This window comes from Cupressus sempervirens, chromosome 10 (genome assembly GCF_028749045.1).
Source record: "Cupressus sempervirens isolate cs-2001-9-10 chromosome 10, ASM2874904v1, whole genome shotgun sequence".
Classification (NCBI taxonomy): domain Eukaryota; kingdom Viridiplantae; phylum Streptophyta; class Pinopsida; order Cupressales; family Cupressaceae; genus Cupressus; species Cupressus sempervirens.
This window is the reverse complement of record NC_143127.1, coordinates 274,994,147-275,017,040: the sequence shown is the minus strand read 5'-3', so window position 1 is coordinate 275,017,040 and position 22,894 is coordinate 274,994,147.

The window sequence follows — 22,894 nt, the reverse complement described above, 5'->3', positions numbered from 1 at the left end:
AGAATCATTTGATAGTTGTTAAGAGAATTATGAGATATCTGAAAGGAACAAAAGATTATGGTCTATACTACAAGAAAAATGATAAATTTCAATTAATATCCTATATAGATGTTGATTGGGCTAGAGATATTGATGAAATAAAGAGTACAAGCGATGGATAATTTTTCATAGGAAAGAGATTGGTCACTTAGACAAATAAGAAACAAAATTGTATATCTCAATCTATTACTAAGGCTGAATATGTGGCTACTATAGTAAATTGTACAAATGTGGTATAGATCAAACATTTACTCAAAGGAATGAAAGAGGAAAACACTAAACTTGTTGTACTATTTTGTAATAATACAAGTGTTATAAACATATCAAAGAACCCTGTGATGCACACAAAGACAAAGCACATCTCTCTCAAGTATCATTGCTTGAGAGAGTTGGTTCAAGACAAAGAAGTGAGGATGGAATATGTGGATACAAAATAATAAATAGCTGATATATTCACAAAAGCTTTACCTAAGCATGCACACAAATATCTTAGAGGTAAATTAGGGGTGATACCCCCCTATCCCAAGCTACTTAAGAAGTATGAGTAGTTTCCAACATCAATTGAGTTGAATGTTGTATCTTACAATTTGATATAGTGGATCTTACTTTAAGATCTTCCTTAAGTAATGAAGGTGTTGAATTAGAAGATTTATAGTCACATGCAAGGTGATAGAGGGAGAACCTAAATTGATTATATTTGCATAAAAAGATGACAAGTCTTTGGATTGTTGTCAAAGAGGGAGATATAAAAAGAGAAAAATAACCTACAAAGGGAGATATAAGAGAGATACATCGAAGGGGATTGATAAAGCTTACATTACCCTATACAAAGGAAGGACATATACTGATAGAGGGAGAAAATATCAAAGATATTATTTTCATTTTGGTATTGTTGTTGGTATTGGTTTGCCATTAATGTTAAAGAGGGACATTGTTGAAAAGAGATTGTTTTGAAGCAAAGAACCTATAATGGAACAATCATTATTTTGTCAATGATGTCAAACCTGGTACTTGTTGGTGAGAAAATTAGTTTTTTTGGTCTAAATGCTATCATGTGTTGATTGATGAAGAGGATTTGAAAAGAGGACATAACAAAAGAACATAGAGAAAGGTTGAGTTATTTTGTGTATAAAAGGAGCACTAAGACCAAGTAAGACATTGATATTATAGTGTATTATTTATCTACTTAAAGTTTGAAATGAAAGATTACTCAAGCTATGACTAGAAGAAGATCGAGTAAGAAAAATGTTTGCCAAGAAATTAATGCAAGCCCAGTAGAAATCAATAGAAGCCAAGCTAAAATCAATAGCTTCAGAGTAAATATGTCAAACAATGCAAGCTAAGTGAATGTTAGTATGTGATAAGTAAAGTTTAGTTGGAGTCGGGCATTAGTAAATTTTAGTGTTTTTTGAGTGAACTAGTGTTGGCTGATTGACAAAGTAGTATAGATGTTGAGTGACAAAAAAATATGTTAAATCAAAGATTCCACAAATCTATGCCAACCAATTTGATTTCTTGAATTGTGTGAAGCATGTGCAAGATAAATATGGTGAGATGGTGGTACAAAATTCAAGATAACCTATTTTGAGGGAAATTCAAGGAAGATTGTAAAGGAAGTTTCTAGAGGAACCAAAATGGAAAAGTGGTTAGATTCATTGAATCCTACCTAACCCTAAAATACACGAATGTGGTTAAGTGAAAAAAGATCTAAATTATCTATTTATAGAGATGGTTGGTCAGAAGAAAACATTTTCATGTGTGAGAACCTAAGGAAGACAAAGAGTCTAGGGTATTGCTTCATCTAGTGGCTGAACAAAAGAGACTTCAATTGGCATACAAAGCAAGAAGGATTAAGGGAATGAATTCTTAAAGGGTGAACAAGCTACCAGAGATGAAGAGCATGAATGCCAAGAAAAATCAATAACTAAAATAAAGATCTATAGTCTACAAGTGAGTTGTAATTTTTTATTAGATCAAGTCCTACTATTGCTTTCTAACAACTGTACTTGTGTGGATAAAATGCTTTGGATTAAGGTTGACATAATAGTCATTTGTAAATCCTTTAACCAAGGTACATTCTAATGGAATGTTCTAAAGTCCTCTATCAAGGCTCACTCCTAATAGGGTGATTAAAATCCTTTAACTAGATCACATCTAATAGTGTTTATTGTAACCTTTAATAGGGTTGTCCTTTTATAGGGCATCACTTTAGAAGAGTGAGAATTGGTAGAATGTTACTGGTTCTTTTCCCAAATTGGGTTTCTACATAAAATCATTGTGTCAAATTATGTGAATGTTCTTATGGTATTTCATGTTTACATTTCTTCAAAGCTATTTTGACCTAGGATAGTAACCTACTAAGTTAAAGTATTATATGATATAATGAATGGATGCATGTTAAGGTTTTATGGATATGAATCTAATTAGCAATGAGAAGTTTTATTTGTACATCTATACCTTGGATAGTTGATTCACTCTCTTCTCTTAGTTGTTCTAAAGAATTCCAAGACAAACCTCTTATAACCAAACTCCACCATCAAAGAAATATTGAGCAACCAACCAACCAAAGATGCTCACTCCTATTAGAGAATCTTATGAGAGTGCTTTGAATTTCTTTCTCATAGATAAAATTAAAGTATTACTTGATTCTAGGTTGTATGAAATAATAGTGAAATCACCCTAGTGGAATGAAAACCACATTTGCACTTATCATAGGAATAGGGGGAACTTGACCAACAATTGTAATTCCTTGAAAGGAATAATTTAGAGACTCATTGACGACAAGATCATCTTAGCCAATAATATCTACCAAAAAAAATATCATAACACTTTCAAGACTCCCTTCATGGATCATGAGAAGGGAGAGTCTTCCCAAATAAACCATAATCATAACTCTAATGATAAGGTTAATCATGCCCAAAACTATGACAATACCATCAACATGTTGTCAAGGTCATGTTGAAAATAATTATTTAATTATGTATTGTCTTTGATATTACACAAAATGTCATATATTTACTAGTCAATGTATGTCGAGCTCACTTGGGAAATGAAGATAGTTTCCTATCACTAATATATTAGGGGTCAATTTACGATGCCAATTTGCGATGGTGAGCAAATGTTATGTGTTTTTGGCTTTTTCTTTTTTCAATTATATCCCAACGACATCGCAATTGTGATGTCAAGAAATGTAGGTGTCACAATTGCAATGTTTTTGGGCTATAATTGAAAAAAAAAACATTTGGCATGTAGGTTTTGTTCTGCGGCATATAATATATGTCATTTCAAACATTTGCGCCCTTATTCTATTGTGTTATATTGATTTGGAGAAGGGTGCACCACCGCTGTACTAACAAAACTAGATGATATAATGAGGGAATAACAAAGAGGGCATAACAAAGAGGACATAATTTTTTTGCACTAACCCTCCAGTACTAGCTATGAAATGGCCATCATACATTTCTTCCTCTAGAACCTCGGACATACTCATATTCTTCATAGAAATCAAGGGCATCTTCAAGAAAAGGGAACAATCTATGGATGAGATGTGAGGATGCTAGAACTATCTCCATTCTGATATTCTATAATTACTCTATCAATGGTCCACATGACATGAGTATGTTTTCTTCTATGTGTATGAGGACAACTACAATCAATACTTCCAATGAAATTTCCTCTTTGTTATGCCTTGTTTGATGTCCATACTTTATCCCAAAGCTTCCATTCAGGTTGCAAAAGTTTGAATAGAATGTGAAGCTAGGCTTAGGCTAATGTTTTTTAATGGTATTTACACATTTGTCTTAGGCCTCACTTTTGGTTTGTGGTTCTCTTATCAACACAAGATGACAACATAGGCTTATTAGTCCAATTGGCCAAGGAAGATACTTTTGTTTTAAGTTTTTAACCAATATAAAAAATATCTTTCTATATCAACACTTCTCCTTTTCATTTCTTTTGGATATGTGTTTCGAGTGTGATTATTAAATTCGATAAAGCTGGCATATACAATATCTATGCATAATAGCACTGATGAGCATAAAAGAAATATATGCATTCAATTTCTTGAGTACAAAGGAAAATATTGAAATGCTCACTCCATCAATCTCACAAGAATAGGATTTTAGAACAAGAATAATGTCTATTTTAAAATATTGAAGAATTCAACCTCATGTTTGAAACTTATAGTAGCTGGACAATTGATATTATTTGAATTTTACATGCATTTTGGTTTTCAGTCAAGTTAGAGTTATTTGCTACAATTTTAGAATAGAAATATCTCTCACTCTGAAGGTTATAAATTGCCTTAGAATTTCATCTTATTCCAAGGCATAAAGTCATAGTTGCATCGACAAATTTCACAGGGTATATCTTACATTAATCTTAAGAAAGGATCAAACACATGAACATGCATAATCGTTCACAAAACAACCATTTTTACATTTTTATTGTTGATGGTTGTTTGATTTCACATTCCATGACATGTCAATGGTCTAAGGACATTACTAGATCTCTATAAAAGCACTATGAATGTTTTGAAACCATTATTGCTACCTTGGTTCATTTATTTGCCGACAAGGTTAAGGAATTTGCTTTCTTTTTCTAATCAGTTTTGAGTTTCTACATGGAAGAATGATCATTCCATGGATGTGAGAGTCTAATCCTCATGGAATGATGAAGAATTAATTTTTCAAATGTGTAACTAATAGTAATTTTGCAAAAAGTGTCGAGGAAGTTGGTGATATCTCACTGTCTAAGAGATGCGTACTGTCTTAAAGCACTGTTGATATCACTGTTACATTGAATATCACTGTTCCATTGAATATCATTGTTTTCTATCATCGACATATTTCAAATCAATGGTTTGATCTTCATTTTATGACAACACATTACCCTTCACCCTAACAGCCCACGAATCCACTTTGATCCATTGCTACCAAGAGAAACAAATGTTGATGTTAAAAAAGAGCCACATTCAAGTTCAAGTAAATTAATAATACATTCCTTGAAAATATTTTAAGATTACAAAAGGAAGTTACCTGGTGGGGATCATTTGGGGTTCCTAAAGAAAGGACAACAAGCTGTACATTGGCAGCCATGAAAAAGTTGGGGTTGGCTTCATAATAAATCCTAACCATAGGACTCTGAGGTTCTTCCTCTTCAACTTGAAGGTATAATGAATGATGCTCAGACCCTCCATGAGATAAGCTCACTTATCACATTTAGAAAAACATAATTAAAGGCTAGTCCTCATAAATAAGAACATATAACAGTTAGAGAAATAAATCAAATCTTTTGCAATAGATATTAGAGACATTATATAATACTTTCAGAAATATACAGGTTTCTATTGGAAATGTTTGGATGACCTTTCTTTGATCAGATCACTTGATTCAATAGAGACATAATACAACATATAAAAAAATAGATAAGACTTTCTTTAAGATTTTGCAATGACCTCTCCTTGATCAGACCACTTGATCCAATGCAGACATTATTGAACATAGAACACTTCCTTGATTAGACCACTTGATCCAATAGAGACATTATTGAACATGGAACATTTTCTTGATTAGACCACTTGATTTGATAGAGACATCATAGAACATATAGAGAAATCAATAAACCTCTTTGGAATTTTGAGATAACCTCTCTTTGATGCTTGATCCAAGAGAGACATGTTGGACCATTTAGAAAAATTGGTAAAGCTTCTTTGAGATTTTCTGATGAGCTCTCCTTGATCATTGATCTGATTGAGACATCATAGAACATTTAGAGGAAAGATAAAACCCTCTTTGAGATTTTGTGATGGCATCTCCTTGATTAGACCACTTGATCCAATGGAAATAACACAAAATATATAGAATGATAGAACCCTTCTTAATTTTGTGATGAACTATTCTTGATTTTGGTCCAATAGAAACATTATAGAATATTTAGAAAAATAGATAAAACCCTCATTATAATTTCCTAATGATTTCTCATTAAATAGGTGACTTGATCCAATAGAAAATAATCCAATGAAAGAAAATTAAATGAAAATAGTTTTTTGATTGAAAATATAAAATTTAAAATATTTTAAAAATATAGACTACAAAGAAGAACTAATCTCACTTCTCAAATAAACTCTTTGATTTTAGACGAGGATACATAAAATTAAAGAAGATGGCTCAGCCACGTTGATTTTGAAGTATAATTTAAATTTTCTATCATTTCTTCAGAGGGCAAGACAAATTCTAGATGTGTAGAACCTTCACCTTGCATTTCATGCTTATCCTCATCATGAGATACTAGCTCAATATCTCCTGTGAAACAATCCAGATTACTTGAAGCAATCTCAACATCATCTAATTCAACAATAATCTCTCCCTCTTCAATATCTGGTGTATCAGAGATCTAACTACCTTCAATGGCTTCAACAAAAAAGTTATGTCACATATTTTTCATTCTGAACATCAACACCAAAATGTACCCCTTGAGACTCGGGTTCTTTAGAAGCAAAATCATTAGCATCAACTCCAGCAACCAGCTCCACAATTAGCAACCCTTCTTCTTGTTTCTTCACAATATCATCACTTTGAGATAGTGGTGCAGAGCACCTAAACAATTGTTTTTTTTTTTTGTTTTTTTTTTTATGCAATGTCATAAGGCCTAGGATTAATAAATATCCTCAAGGCCATCCACAATTGTAACAGACACAAGACCTCAGGTAACAATATGAACATGGGCATCAATTGGTCCTAGGGTGGAGTTGGATTTATTCCTTGTTTTGTAGGTCGTTTTAGGGGTCTAAAGTCTTAGAATAAGCATTTGGAAGGTTTAGAACCTTTTTAGAATGGTGGATAGTTAAATATTAAAAAATGCACAAAATTGAAAAAGTTGCAATAGCAACTTTTTGCAAAATGTTATAACTCCTAATGAAAACCACTCCCAATGGCTACAACTACCATGGGGTGGTTCTGCCCACATTGTACAAGCCTATAAAGCCTCAAAACATCCATTGGATGCACAAGAATCAATGTACTTGCTTTGAAATCAATAAAATCTACTATTTTGGGCCATTTTGACTCTTTTTTTTTGTACTGTACAGACTCCTGAAGGTTGTACAGTGGCTATTTTGCATTGAAAAGTTGGAGGTTGTATTTTAAGAGGTTTTGGCATTAGTTTCAAGGAAAGATCAATTTTCATTTGCAAGATATCTATTTTTCTTCCTTGTTGCCTGTGAAACCCTCAAAAAAAGGGTTTTGGCCAAAGAAATGGCCCTAGTTTGAATTCCCACCGTTGGAATTTTCTCCAATTTGGCATGGAGCAAACTAGAGTAGTGTATTATCAAATGTCAAAAGTTCAGAGGCAGGAGATTGCAGCCAGCATTTTTAAGAGCAAGCCCTAGGTCTAATAAGACACATGTATTAGACATTATTTTTGCAATTTGATAAGTTAGAGTGAAAAGGGGAACTTGGGACTTGGTGTGGAAGCAAGGCATCTTAAACTTAACCAGGAGAACATACTAGAGTTGAAGAACTAATCCATGCACCCATATTTTTAGCCTTTTTATTGTAGACCAAGCCTAGAGTTACTAATTAGGCTTGACTACAAGATTAAGGTTATGGTATGCTAGAATGGAGTTGGGTTTTGAAACTTTGGTATCTTTTGGTACTTTAAAAAGGGTGTTTGAATGTGTCTTTTGTTTGCCTAGTCCTTTTTAAACAATTTGAGTTATTGGTGAAAAATAGTGCTAAGAAACTTAGGTACTTGTTTGGTTGGTTGCAGCAGTTTGCAGGGTAAGTGATTGGTAGGGTTTCCAACCTTTTTTTCACCTTATTTTGGTCATGTTGGAATATTTTTAACTATCCAAGGTGTTTAGAAGCACTGAAGTGTCCAATTACATTCTTGGTGTGTGTATGGTATAAGAGTCAAGTGCTACAATTTACCTTATGACTGGTAACAGAAGGTTTGTCATAAGACCTGATTTGTTTGGGTGTATTGATGTTTGTTTTGGTTTCCATTTATGCTAGGAAGGTTGGGGTTGCTTGATCACCTTGTGTCAAGGTTTGTGTGTGATGCTTGGGTTGTATAAGTGAGAAGAGGAAGAGTTGCAACATTTCATGAAGTGTTAGGTCTATGAGTTCAAGCAGCAGTAGCAAACCTCAGTAAGGTCCTCCTTGTAAGGTGAGTCAAGCCTTGTATAACTTGGTGGAGGTTGTAGAAGACTGGGTGGTGATTTTAGTTTCTTTGTTGTTCCAAGGTGCCAAAAGTTTGTTGGTGCTTCCAAAGAATTTTACTCTGCATTAGATAGGATCTCAATTGATGATTGAACTATGGTTGGAGATTCTTGCTTTTCCACTAGGTGCATCTCAACCTCTTTAGTTATATCTTGTTGTGTGGGAGTTTCAAAAATTTCAAGTCTTTTTTCACTAGAATCAACCTTAATAGAGTCATTATGGTTATATGAATGGATTATTTGCCTTAGAACACTAACATCTTCAAAATCCCATATGAAATCTATATGACCATTTCATTTCTTCAATATGCCCTATGGATGTCAGTATCTAACTATATATCTTTTAATTGCATATAATAACTAATTTATGTGCTTTTTCATGACTATGTTTGACTCATAATTGTGATCTCTCTAGCACTATGATGTCGTTTAATATGTCTTGCTAAAGCTTGTAAATTTTGTTCCTTTTTCCATGTCATGTAATATGTCTTGCCTTGTACGTAGCTTATATGTTTTGAAATTTTTGTTAGGCCTTGTAGCTTGTATAATTTGATTGCTGGAGAGCTTCTATAGCTAAGCAAAAAGGTCGTTGCACAAGTTATAGCCGCGCGCTCGGTTGGTATGAAAATTGTATTTTTTTTAATCTAATGTATATTTTAACTAGACTTGTAGCTTATATGTTTTGAAATTGCTGTTAGGCCTTGTAGCTTGTATAATTTGATTGCTGGAGAGCTTCTACAACTAAGAAAGAAGGTCATTTCACGAGTTATAGCCACACACTCGGGTATGAAAATTGTATATTTTTTAATCTAATGTATATTTTATCTAGACTTGTAGCTTATATGTTTTGAAATTGCTATTAGGCCTTGTAGCTTGTATAATTTGATTTTTGTTAGGCATTGTAGCTTGTATAATTTAACTAGACTTGTAACCAATTCAAAATAATGTTGAAAGAAACATATAATTAGAATGAAAAGGAACAAACTCAAAGAAAATGTGTTTGGTAGATTCAAGATTGCAAAGAACCACTTATGCTCCTACATCACCTTTATAAACTTCTAAATTTGGCATGAGCTTTAATGGATATCTACTCATCAAAATTCCCATTTGGCACAAGCATAGATTAAGTTTATGAGAATAACACAATCATGTGTCCCACAAGATGACATATAGTGAAGAAACCTTTCAAATACTTCATACAAACATGTGTCCCACAAGATGACATCTACTAAAGAAACCTTTCAAATACTTCATAGGCTTGCAACTCCCATTTCACATCTAGTAAAGAAACCTTTCAAATATTTCACAGGCTTACAACTCTAATTCCACATGCTCTAATAATGGTCAAAAGGTTGTAGAACTCGGCTTTATTCTTGCTAATGGTATTTGATTGTTAGTTTACCATTAACTTGGTGAGTGAACTTTTTTGGTTGGGTTAGGTGTTTGAGGATCTTGGAAACCATAGTAGATCCCTCATGAAGTTGAGTCCTTGTATTTGTATATGTGAGCCATTAGTAGCCCTAAGGAACATTGTCAGTTTGGATTACAATTTTATCTTTTGGCAAGATTGCCTAATAGTTGATAAAGAGCCCTTACCCATCTTTGCATCATTCCCCTCATCCTTAGTAGGGATGAATCTTCTAATTAGTACCATGTAGATTTTTCCAAGACAAAACATATGAAAAGATCAGATAAATTCCATCTAAATTAACCAAAGTAGATATATAAATCCTATTTTAACTATAAGTTTGCACATAATTATAGAAAAAGACTATTTTTGTATCTCCTTCCTAAATCCAATCAACCCTTACCTTCTACTTTCTAAAAATAGTTCTCATTACTTACTTAAGTTCTCAAACAACTTGAGACTCCTCTCTACTCAAATCCTATGAAAAGACAAGATCTTGAATTTTTGTAAGTGACAACACATGATCTTGTGCCTACCTCTTCCTAGCATAAATATTACCAATACATGACCATTTCTTGATATGCCATTTAAACATATTGCAATTTCTTACTTCTATCATATGCTCATATGGCAGGCTCCATCTCAGAACCACGAAGCCATGAAATGAAGCCACATTGGTTGGAACTTAAAAGGAGGATTCTCAGGAAGTACAACTCAAGTAGCATAAAACTTAATAGGCCAATTATCTAAACCCCTCCAATGAAGAACTTCAAAAATTAGATAATGTACCCAATTTTGCTGTATTACTAATCTCTGACTACTATTTTTGATCTTCCTATCCTCTAATATTGATATTCCTATTTACTCACTATTTCCATGTCATTATTATTCACATTCATTTTTTATAATTTATTCATAACATCAATCACTATTTTGCAAGTATATTCACCACCATCTTTCTCTCTGATGTCACTATTTTTTCATTGTAGTAGTGCTATTTGGATGCATATCTGCTTACTATTTCCTTACATTGTTTGATCACTATTTTTTCTCTTATACATATATTATTGCTGCTTTTATATGGCACACACATTGTTTCTACCTTTGGCCACCATACACTTCTTTTTTGTCTAATGGCCATCATAATATTCTTACTGCATTTCTAGGTCTACTTTGTGTAACCAAGAGCATTGTTTCATACAATCTCAAATAGTGTATCTTCACCAAAAGTGTTATACCATTATTAACAAAAAATGGTCTTTGACATTAGTGCTTGGACCCCTTAGACAAGACAGTAAATTGATGATCATTATATGGTGAATATCCTTCAAATAAAAGTTAGGAATGTATCTAAGGATAGTGAATCGCCTTGCAAAAACTCTAAATACTTTTAACAAAAAGGTAAAATTATCTCTCTTTATACCCTTCATCATATGATTCATGCTCTCTAATATTTATCATAGTTTTGATCTTCTTCTTCACTAAAATTAATTGCAATCATGTTGTTTTAATGTCATTAAATCTACTTATATCATTGTTGATAGCTCTTTTGTAACCTTTGATGATGATGCTCCTCTAGACAATGGGAAATGTACATCTTGTCATGTCCTATCATCTTTGAGTTTCTATAATAGTCCATCTCACTATCTTATCATCACTGTTATGGATTCCATTTGATGACATATCTGTTTTGTTATTTTCAAGATTTACCATTGTTCTTGATCTGTGCTCACTAAACATACATATAAAAGTGTGTCAACATTTCTTCATCACTATTCTTTAATGTCGTATTTCTTTATCAGTGTCCTTTAACATTGTTCCTAGATAACAATGACTAATTTTGATGACTTCTAATTGATCTCTACTCAAGATATCTCCAATTCCTTCTCACTATTTTTAGTCTTTTGCAGCACTTTTGTTTGTCTTTGAATGAGCACCATGTAATGACTTGGCTCTTGTCCATTAATTTTCTTTTTAGCATCTTAATTGCATGATTCTTGACTGTTGTTGTCCTTTAATTTGTTGATCACTATTTTGCACTGGAATTCTTGTTCTTTGGGCTTTCCTTTTAGATTTTAGTATTCGTCTTTTCAACAACAATGTTCTTATCTTATTTTATTTAATGCTTTGCTCTTAAAAAAACGTGTATCTTTGTCTCTAAGACACATGCCTTCCATTATCTCTTTCTTACTGCTATAATATTTATGAGACCTTATGCTCTATTGAACATCCTTTTGAATGAGTTGTCATGACCATCACTTTTTTTTCAAAATTCTATAGTGGTAAATATCATTTAGGACCTAATATTCATGTAAAATCCCTCTGAGTCACAATATTTTCCATGGATGTCTAGATCAACCTAATCATCCTACATTTGATGTAAGGTGCCATTCTTACCCAACGACCAATAGTAAGTTTACCATAATCATAAAGATTTTCTTTGCAAGCAATGTAGCCTAGATAGATCTTCATTTATATTATGAAAGTTAATAAAAATGGAAAATTGTTATAAGAACTCCTATACTAGAAACATTTGTGTAAAAATGTATTTCATCTGCTTCGTATCTTCTCTAACAGCTATCGCATTCTTTCGATGTTTTCATCAGTGCCCTTGATATTGTCTTCATTTCTTAGTTTCTTTCCTTTTGTCATGACTCTTCATAATGTTGCTCCTAACTGCTCTTATCATCTTTAAGATCTCTATAATATAAAAGACCTTGCTTGTCATAGCAGTGACATCTATTGAGCATCACTATCTTTTATTGATATCTCATTGTCTAAGAGATGTGTACTGTCTTAAAGCACTATTGATATCATTGTTACATTGAATATTACTATTATCTGTCACATTTTTTTCATTTTGAACATCAACACCAAAATGTACCCCTTAAGACTCAGGTTCTTTAGAAGCAAAAGCATTAGCATCAACTCTAGCAACTAGCTCCACAATTAGCAACCCTTCTTCTTGTTGCTTCACAATATCATCACTCCGAGATAGGATCTCAATTGATGATTGAACTATGGTTGGAGATTCCTGCTTTTCCACCAGGTGCATCTCAACCTCTTCAGTTATATCTTGTTGCATGGGAGTTTCAAAATTTTAAAGTCTTTTTTCACTAGAATCAACCTTACCTAACCGGTATGCATCTTCCTCAAGTGGTTCATTCATTTCCTTTGGTTTTTCTAAAGACTTTGGTTTCTCTACTTCACCATGTTCCTCAGTAGCACTTGGATGAATGGTTGGCATATCAGTGGCTACAGAATTTGAGGCCTCTTCAATCATGGCTCTCTCATCTAATTGAGCCTTAGCAAAAATCTCACCAAGTGATGAAGCACATACCTATGACAGACCATTCAATATCATTCTTTAGAAAAAGCATAACCTTAATTTACATTGAAATTAACTGTAATAAAATTAGAACAAAAGTGAATATAACAGATTTGAGAGCATTTGGCATCCCCAGATTTTCATAATAGAAAATGAATTGTCTCTTAACATATGAACATAACTCTCCTGTACTAAATGATAATTGTGTGGTTTATTTTATTTAATAAGTATAATTATGGAGAGGCAAAATTGATAAAAAATTTTGGGAAAATTTTGGTAAAAGTCTTAGATGATACTCATCAATGGCAAGTTAAATCAATGTAAAGTTCTTCTTTTCTTGCAACACATACAACAACAATGTAAACTTATCTTGAAACTTCTTCTTTTCCTGCAACACATATAACAACAATTATAAGTGCTTGCAAGATATATACTTATGAATAAATATTACATCCTGATTTAAATGTATGAAAACAATTTTCATTCCTTTTAAGCTTTATTCATCTTGAGGTGAAATTCACAAACTCAAGGATAGTGGCTTTTGTTCTTTAGGATACCTTTAGGGGAAGAGTATCTGAATGCCCCCTCGTGTCTGGAGTCTAGTTTAGAGGAGATCACTATTTACACTACTAAAGTTTGTTGAATCTAATTCTAAATAACATTGCTTGCTATTGTTGAATCTAATCTAATGTATATTTTAACTAGACTTGTAGCTTATATGTTTTGAAATTGTTGTTAGGCCTTGTAGTTTGTATAATTTGATTGCTGGAGAGCTTCTACAGCTAAGAAAGAAGGCCATTGCACAATTTATAGCTGCACGCTCAGGTATGAAAATTGTATATTTTTTATTCTAATGTATATTTTAACTAGACTTTTAGCTTATATGTTTTGAAATTTCTTTTACTAGCTTAATTTTGTAAGGTCTCTTGAAATAAGACCTTCAGGTGGTTAGTCAAAGTTTTACAAATAATCTTATCCACAAATTTGCCTAGAGCAATTGATTGAATGTTATAAAAGGTGATTGGGTTAAATGTCTTAGGAATAAAGTCAAAGAAAGTATTTTTAAAATATTAAAGTATTTAGCTAGGTCTAAGAATATTTGTGTACTTTTGACAGTTTTTCTTATTTTGTGAAAGTTGTAGACCAAAGTTTTCATAGCCTAATTTTTGCTTCCTACAAAGAATGATCATGTCAGATAATATAAGTGAAGAACAAATCAGGGAGACAGTCACTAGATTGTGGTCTAACTTGAAAAGAAAAGGTGATGGAAAATTTTATTGTCCTTGAAATATTTATAAGGGCTTAAACTATAGAAGACTACTAATCAAAACAGTTAAGAGACATTGTAGGGAGAATGGCCACATTGAAGGGGGGCATGACTATCATCCACTAGTAAGTCATTCATTATATCATTTTAACAATTTATATACATATGAAATCACTTGATGATGAGTTGATGATCATGGTTTATTTATGTTAATCAATTTTATATAGGTTGATCTCCCCAGGGAAGCACATGATATGAACCACAACAATCCAAAGAATATGGTTTTTGAAGTGGAGGAACATGGAGGTGCAAATATCCAAGGTGAAGATAATGATCCCATGGAAGATGATGATCATGTGCTAGAAAACATAATTGAAGATGATGGTATAAATACATTGATCCATGACACATTTATTCCAAGCGTATCTGATCATGATGATGATGATAGCCTTGATGTACCTCTACTTGAGAAGGCATACAAGCCCCTATACAAAGACTCCCAAATAGCTCTTCTCTCGACTATATTGTTGTTGTTGAACTTCAAGGTTATGAATGGTTCATCCAACGTAACAATGTCATGTATGTTAAGGTATGTCATATATGTCTTTATAGTTAACAAAGGGTGAATAATGTACCACTAATATTGTTTATATTAACAACTTATATTTTTTGTTGTAGATTGATAGGCAAGTTTCTATTACCATCATCAAATATTCTACCTTGCTCATATCGAGAATTATCTACTGTTATGAAAGATATTGGAATGGAGTATGAAGCAATACATGCTTGTCCCAATGATCATATTATATATTATAAAGAACATGAATTTGTAACACAATACCCTTTATGTCATACAAGTAGATATCAAACAGATCGACTAACAAAAAAGGTGCCTCAAAAGGTTCTTGGTTACATCCCCATTATTCCACAGATGCGACAATTATTCAGGTGTAGTAGCTTGGCTCAATTTATGGATTATCATGCACGCAATAGAAGTTGAGATGACATTATTTGAATCCCTGCAGATGGTTCAGCATTTATGCACATAGAGGAAAAGTGGCAACACTTCAAATAAGAACCTCGTAATTTTAGGCTTTCATTGGCAGCAGACGGTGTCAATCCATTTGGAGAGATGAGATATATTTACTCGGTGTGGCCTATTTTTTTTATCAACAATAACATTCCTTTGTGGATGTCAATAAAGAGGGAGTACATTATGTTGGCAATGATTGTTCCAAGTATCTTATCATTTGATAGTTATTAATTTACATGTACTTACAAATCTTGCAGTAAAACGGTCACAATAATTATGTAATGCTATTGTTCATTCAAGTAGGTAAATATCAAGTAAAAGATATGAATGTATATATTGAGCCTCTTATCGATGAGTTGGTGGAGTTATGGAATGGTGTCACTATGTATGATGTGTTTAGACCAATAGGACAAAGACAATTTCAATTCCATGCAATACTTGCATGGACAATACATGATGCCCCAGGGCTAACACATTTTTGTGGTATGTTATAGTGAATTCAAGTTGTGCATGATAATTATAATTATAAAAATCAACATATTTAATAATCCAATTATATCATTATCTTGTAGATCTTCAAACAAAGGGAAAATTTGCATGTCCAATTTGTGGTCCAAAGATGAAATCTCATCATTCAAAAAGTTTAGAAAAGTAGGTGTTTGATGAGTGTAGACACTTCCTCCATAGGAATCATAAGTATCAAAGTATAGAAAAACATCTTTTCAATGGGATAGAAGAGACTACATCAAAGCCACAAAGAATGACACCTCAACTATGGAAGTTGAAATATAATAGAATTAATCATCGAGGTAATGCCATTCCACCTAATGGTTTATGTTTGTAATTTATATATTTCTATTGTGATTTTTGTTTACTAATTGTGTAATTGATGATCATGAAGGTCATCAAGGCAATACTAACAACCTTCCAAAGGGACTAAAAAGCTATCCTAGACAATTTAGTAGGTTGCCCTGCTACGAGCACTTACAAATTGTGCATTTGTTTGATACTCTGCATATTGGAAAGAATCTAACAGAGACATTGTGGAAAATATTGGATGGAAGGCATGAGAAAGAAAAAATTGTCAAAATTTGTAATGACATACATGAATCCAATCATGCATTGAAGAATTTCATTCACTCAAATAGCAACAAAGATCAAATTAATATAAGTGCCCTTCCTTGGTTATTAACGGAGCAGCAAAGTGATGCCATAAAAGAAATCATATGAAAAATTTGATTTCCCACAGGATTTGCTGCGAACATAGAAAATCTCATATAATAAAGAAGTGAATTTGGGCTAGGGCTCAAAATGCATGATTGGCATACTTTCATCAAGGTAAGTTATGTTCTTCTATATTTACAATATATTCATAAACTACATAAATTGTTCGTTATGTTATGTTAGAAAAAAATGAAATGATTGGTTTATAATTACTGTAGTACATGCTTCCTCTATCTCTCCCGGAGCACTTCAACAATAACATCAAACAAGTGATATACAATCTTGGAAAATATATGAGGTAAGCAGTAATATTTGTTCAATTTGTTGTATATATTTATTATATTCATGATTTATTTTTTTTGCTATGTAATCTATTGTATATTATTTTGTAAAGTCTCATATCTATATATTTTTTATGACTTGAATCTCTTAATGTAGGTGGTTGTCATCTAAAGAAATCCATAAAGAAGATATAAACTATTGAAAGAGAAGAATTTCTCATTTACTATGTGAAATGCAAAAGTGTTTACTTCCAACTTTTTTCAATGCATAGGAACACTACCTCATACACCTAGTTGAGGAGATTGAATTGTGTGGACTTGTACACACTAGGTCAATGTGGATGGTTGAGAGGCATTTGAAATATTTGAAGACTTTGGTTTGACAAAGAGCACATCTTGAGGGTTCTATGGTAGAGGGATACATGGTATACCAGAATATGGTGTACATTACTAAATATCTTCCTAAGTTTGCATCAAATATCCATGTAGATCACATTTGAGATCTCGAGCCTTTTAAAAAATTAGAAGAGGAGTACTTGATGGGGAAAGGTACATTGAGGAAAGTGAGAGGTAATAAATTATAAGATGTTATTGTAATAAATCATTTCTTAATATTCAAAATAAATTGGTTGTAAGTTGTCTATTTTTTTTTGTATAGGTGCTCGAAAGTGGGATGGACTACATTTGTATATTACAAACAATCTTGAGTGGATGACAGCATGGATTGAACAATGTCAATATTCTAGTGGCACATTAACATGGGAAGGTGTATCTTCATTGGTTAAAGAAGCTCATCATAATGGAGATTCCAATGTTACACAAAGGGAAATAGATTTAACAAGTGGTTCAAGAGATTTCTAGGTATGTACAAATTTATTAATCACCCGTATGTTTATCAACTCATGATACAATAATTTTGACATGTTTCAAATATTATTGTAGGTTAAACACCACAAGGCTATGTTCTGTAATGGTCATAAATTTTGAGTCAAAGTGTTGGATGACATGAAGAAAACTTGTGATTCAAGAATAACTGCAGTCTTTCAAGTGACTAATATTTCATCTAGAAATGACTTACATCCTCAAGAGTTTGAAAATTGATACTATGTCATTTTGGATGATATACTTGAGTGTGACTTTAGTTCCTTCAAATTAGTACTCTTTGTTGTCAAATGGTATAGGCTACAACTTAATCCAAATGATCCTAATAGAACTATTATTGAACATGATAATAGATTTACAATGGTTAATACAAGGTCGTTTGAGCTAGTTGGGGATAGCCTTATGTTCTTCCAAGCCAATGTGAGTAGGTATTTTACTTAGAGGTTCCACATAAATTGGGTTGGTCATTTGTTGTTAGACATGAACTGAGAGGAAGACCAATAAAGTATAATGCAATGGAAGAAGAAGATACCGAAGAAGTAGAAGATGATGTAGATGGTGATCATGATCGATAGTTATTGGATGATGTTCCTGACACAAATTTTCATGAAGAAGAAGAAGAAGATGATGATGATGATGATGCTACTAATGATGTTGATGATGATGATGATGATGATGATGATGATGATGATGATGACGATGAAAACAATGATGGCAAGGATGATGATGATGACGACGACGATGATGATGATGATGATGATGATGATGATGATGATGATGATGAGGATGATGATGATGATGGAATTTAGAGGTATGCCATCAATCCTTAATCCATTTAATATTCATTTCTTGATAGAAATATATTTGTCTTATATATATGGTTACATAGTTTATTCATTATCTATTTAAAAGCTAAAAGTTTCAACTACAAATAGAATACTGCTAATCTAAATTAACTATTAATCTAAATTAATTAAATAAGACTATTTAAAACACATATTGATGCGTGAATGTATTGAGCCTTATTTTCTTTCAGGTCAAAGCATTTGTAAGTGTTTAGTTTAGAAAAGGGAATTCATTAAATATCTATAAAAGGGAGTTGTACCTAGAATAAAATTCATAGGGAAAACATAATATAAGTGCTTACCCAATTTGTTGGTTAATAATTTTTCCTCTATAGGTGATGCAAAGACCCTAGGTGGACTTGCAATCATTCGTAACAAGAGGGACTTCCATAGTGTTCTCACAACACCAACCAAGCATCTTCATAATATCCCTCTCCTTGATCCAAGCCAACTCCATAACCTATTAGAGTGCACACCAAATCCTTATGCCACCTTAGGTTCTACATCTTTGGAATAATCCCATGAATGTCCCTCAATCCATCCAATGGATTCATCCAAGAAATCTAATCAACAAACTATCAAATGCTCACAATGCCTCAGTAGGCACCAAACTTGACTTCACCTTAACTAGGTGTTTCCTCCAGCTCTACACACATCAAACAACTTCAAATAGCATTTCCCCAAGGTGAATAAGCCCTCAACTCATCGGCTGATACAAAAACCTAGTTTTAGCCCTTTACTAGGCCTACTTCCCTAGTAGGCTTATAATGTGAGCCTAATTTAAGTGTTTTTTTGTGTACCTTTTAATGTTTTTAATTTTTATGTGATGCTAATGATGGATGTGATTATGATTATGATGTGATTATGCTCATAATAATTGAATTACATATGCAGGAAACTAAACCCCTTTTAGGAGCATCCTGCACAGTCTCATGGATCGATAGGTATAAGTCAATACTCCTTATAAACAATCTATTTAATACACTTATCAATAGTAAGATTGATGTCTTCTAAGATCTCTCCCATTTGCAAGTACCAACGAATAGGTAATTGGTAGAAGTCTCTTCCTCGAGTGAGGGAAATATAGGAATAGAAGAGGAAAGTGACACATGCAGTTTATCTAAAACAGGGAGATTAACTAGAGGTCAAAGGACTAGAAGGAAATTCAATAAATGCATGAAATTTTTCCTTGCTCAAGGGGGGTCATGTTCTTATGATGATGAGATGGAAGGTGACATTGAGGTGCCCTTGAGGTACCAACATCTATAGAAACATTGGGTACCCAAGGAACTTCCTCCAATAAACACTAATTTTTGTGTTAACGAGAGGATATATCACATAGCATCATCATCATTACATGGTTTGGGCCTATTTTCTATGGATGGCATAAAGGTGTCTTACAACAAAGTTTCTAAATTGATGGAGTATGTTGGACCATGTTACGGTTACAAAAGTTGGATGCATATTATTCAATATAAAAAAAAGTATGCGAAGGTATGCCCTCTCAAAAAATTATATAAAATAGCAAGACAATAATCAAAGTAAAAGTGTGGCTATATACATTGATGGAAGGCCAAAAGCAATAGGGAATATTGTGGGTTTTATAAATAATACATGACCTGGGTCAACTATAAAGAAACCCAATTGCATATTTGAGGCGCACAAGGGAAATTGTGTATTCATCTATGCGATAAAATCAATACATGCAGGGGAAGAGCTTCTTATTAATTACAATTTGAACTACATAGATACAAATGAGGCTACTATCATGGGGGTGGTACATACTATTAAACCAACTTCTAATCAATGACTCCAATATACCATTTAGTCAATAAATTTTTGGCTAACATTTTTATACTTGATCTTTGACACAGGGGCACAATATGGAGCAACTGCCCGGAGGTGATGCTGGTGATGTTCCCGGCTCATCTACACATGATCAGGTAAAACTCATTGTAATTGTGCAAACTAGATAGAATTAAAATGTTATTTTTTTAATGTTGTTTTCTTCATTGTTTTGGAGTAATTTTGATAATACTAATACTATTGTTGTCATAGAGGGCTAGTGGTCAGAGGGAGGGAAAGGAACCTGCAGTCCTTGATCAACAACGCCCCCTTGAGGAGGACCCTTTCTATATTGATTTAGTAGACATTGATGACCTGATTGGTTCAACTAAAAAGTTGCTAAAGAAAATTGGCAAAGAAATTCTATTTTTGGCAACCATAAAGCCTACTACTCAGGAAATAAGAGATAGGGGATCTGAATTGATGCACACCTCTGAAACCTTAAAAGTAAGTATTAATGAAATTTTTAATTATAACAAGAGTTCAATAATGGTTTTTATGTTATGCTCTTTTATGGCATTAATTAAAATGTGGATGCGTTGTCTTTACAGAGGTTTTTGTGTGATTTCGAGCCCCATTCCCATGATGAGGGTGCTGCAGGTGGTTCAGGTAGATCGCATGTTCCATTCCCCACTTGTGTTTCCCACTGAATATATATAGGAATGATCATAATCATTGACAATACATGCTCGAACAATCCTTTTTTTTAATGCTCTAACAATCTTATCTATGCTAGTCCATGGGTTCTATATTTATACATGCTCTAACAATTTTATTCTTCAACTTCATATCAATTGAATCTTATGATGATGCCGCCTCCATCCAGGACAACCACAAATCTCTTTTCAACTACTGAGTTGACAACATGTAGCTTACAGGCATCGATTGTTGCACCATCTACTGGTACACAAATCCCTCTTTTTCTCTCTTGTGACAGCAACAAACAGTTTTTTTTTTACAACTTTTTAACATCAATTATCATTTGTTCTTTTATACTTCATGACAAAGACTTATTAAACTTATGAAAAAAATTTCAATAGGAGCTACAACATCATTTCCTAGATGTTCCTATGTTCCTAGTATGGGAACGATGAAGGATGTCATATTGATCATCAATGATGATGAAGGCATTCCATTAAAAGTAGCCAAAGTTCCAGGTACTTTAAAGTTATTATTATTCTATAGTGATATAATAGTAATTTAGTTTTTGATCACTCTTCATTGACTAATGATCCCATGATTGTTTTCTAGGGAATGATGTTTTTTGGAGAAAACTTGGTGATGAGTGTTTGTGAATATTTGGGCCCACCCTGCATAATTGGTGGAACATCATATCCTAACTAAAACCCCAAACCACTATTTTGATTTCATATCATTGCTATAATAGGTTTCCTTTTCATCCATTTCTTGAACTATATTAAAGGTAGCTTCACTTGATTTATGAGTCTAACATGTGTTTTTTACTTAAAAGGTGGAGTAACCAAGACAAACCATTGAAGAATGATCTTATAGAGAGCATGACCCAACTCTTTGGACCTCGTGCATTCAAGAGAAACAAGCTTCTTGAAAAAGTTGGTTTATATTTGAAGTATATTAGGGACCAGTACAGAAAAAATTTATGGGATAACCCCAGGTACGAGCGTTCGCCCTATGTTCCTGAGGCTGAGTGGCAGGCTCTAATTTTGGATGAAAAGTATAAAGCTAACAAGAAAAATAATATTACACTAGTGGAGAGTACAAAAAGGTATGTGATACTATTGAGAATCTAATTATGTACTAATTAACCTCTATATTTATACTATCTAACATATTTCAAACTTTTCATACATTTCCTGACACATCAAAGGCAACAAAGGCAAGACTAGAAAAGCACGAGACACACAAGCTCGGCTCTGGTGGTTTTTTGAAACTTCAAGAAAGAGTTGTAAGTATTAGTAAATGAAAAATTGTATCAAATTTTTTATATAATGTGATGGAAAATGCTAGGATAGACTAGCTTGTCTATGCTTCTGATCCTCAACTTGGATCTTAGTCTTCCTCAACACCAATATATGATGCAGAGTAACATGCTTTGGAAGCACCAACAAACTCCTAGCACCTTGGAATAACTAAGAAATTCAAGTTATCACCTCAATCCTCTATTCTCCACAAGAACATTCAAGACTTGATTCACCTTCAAACAAGGAACTAATCTACTATTACAACTGCTCCTTTAATTCATGGACCCAACTCATCACATAAGGCTACATACTAGTTACTTATCCCTTGTACCATTCAAGGCCTCATACACCCAACCTTGACACCAAGTGTTTTGGAAAACTCCAACCCTCTAACATAAATGGAAACAAAAACAAACATCAACACAACCCAAAACAAATTAGGTCTAAGGAAAACTTGTTGTTACCAGTCATAGGGAAGATTGTAGCACTTGACCTTTATTCTACACACCCAACCAAGAGTGCAATTGGATCCTCTAGGACTCCCAAACACCAAAGATAGTTTGGAACGACTCCAACATGACCAA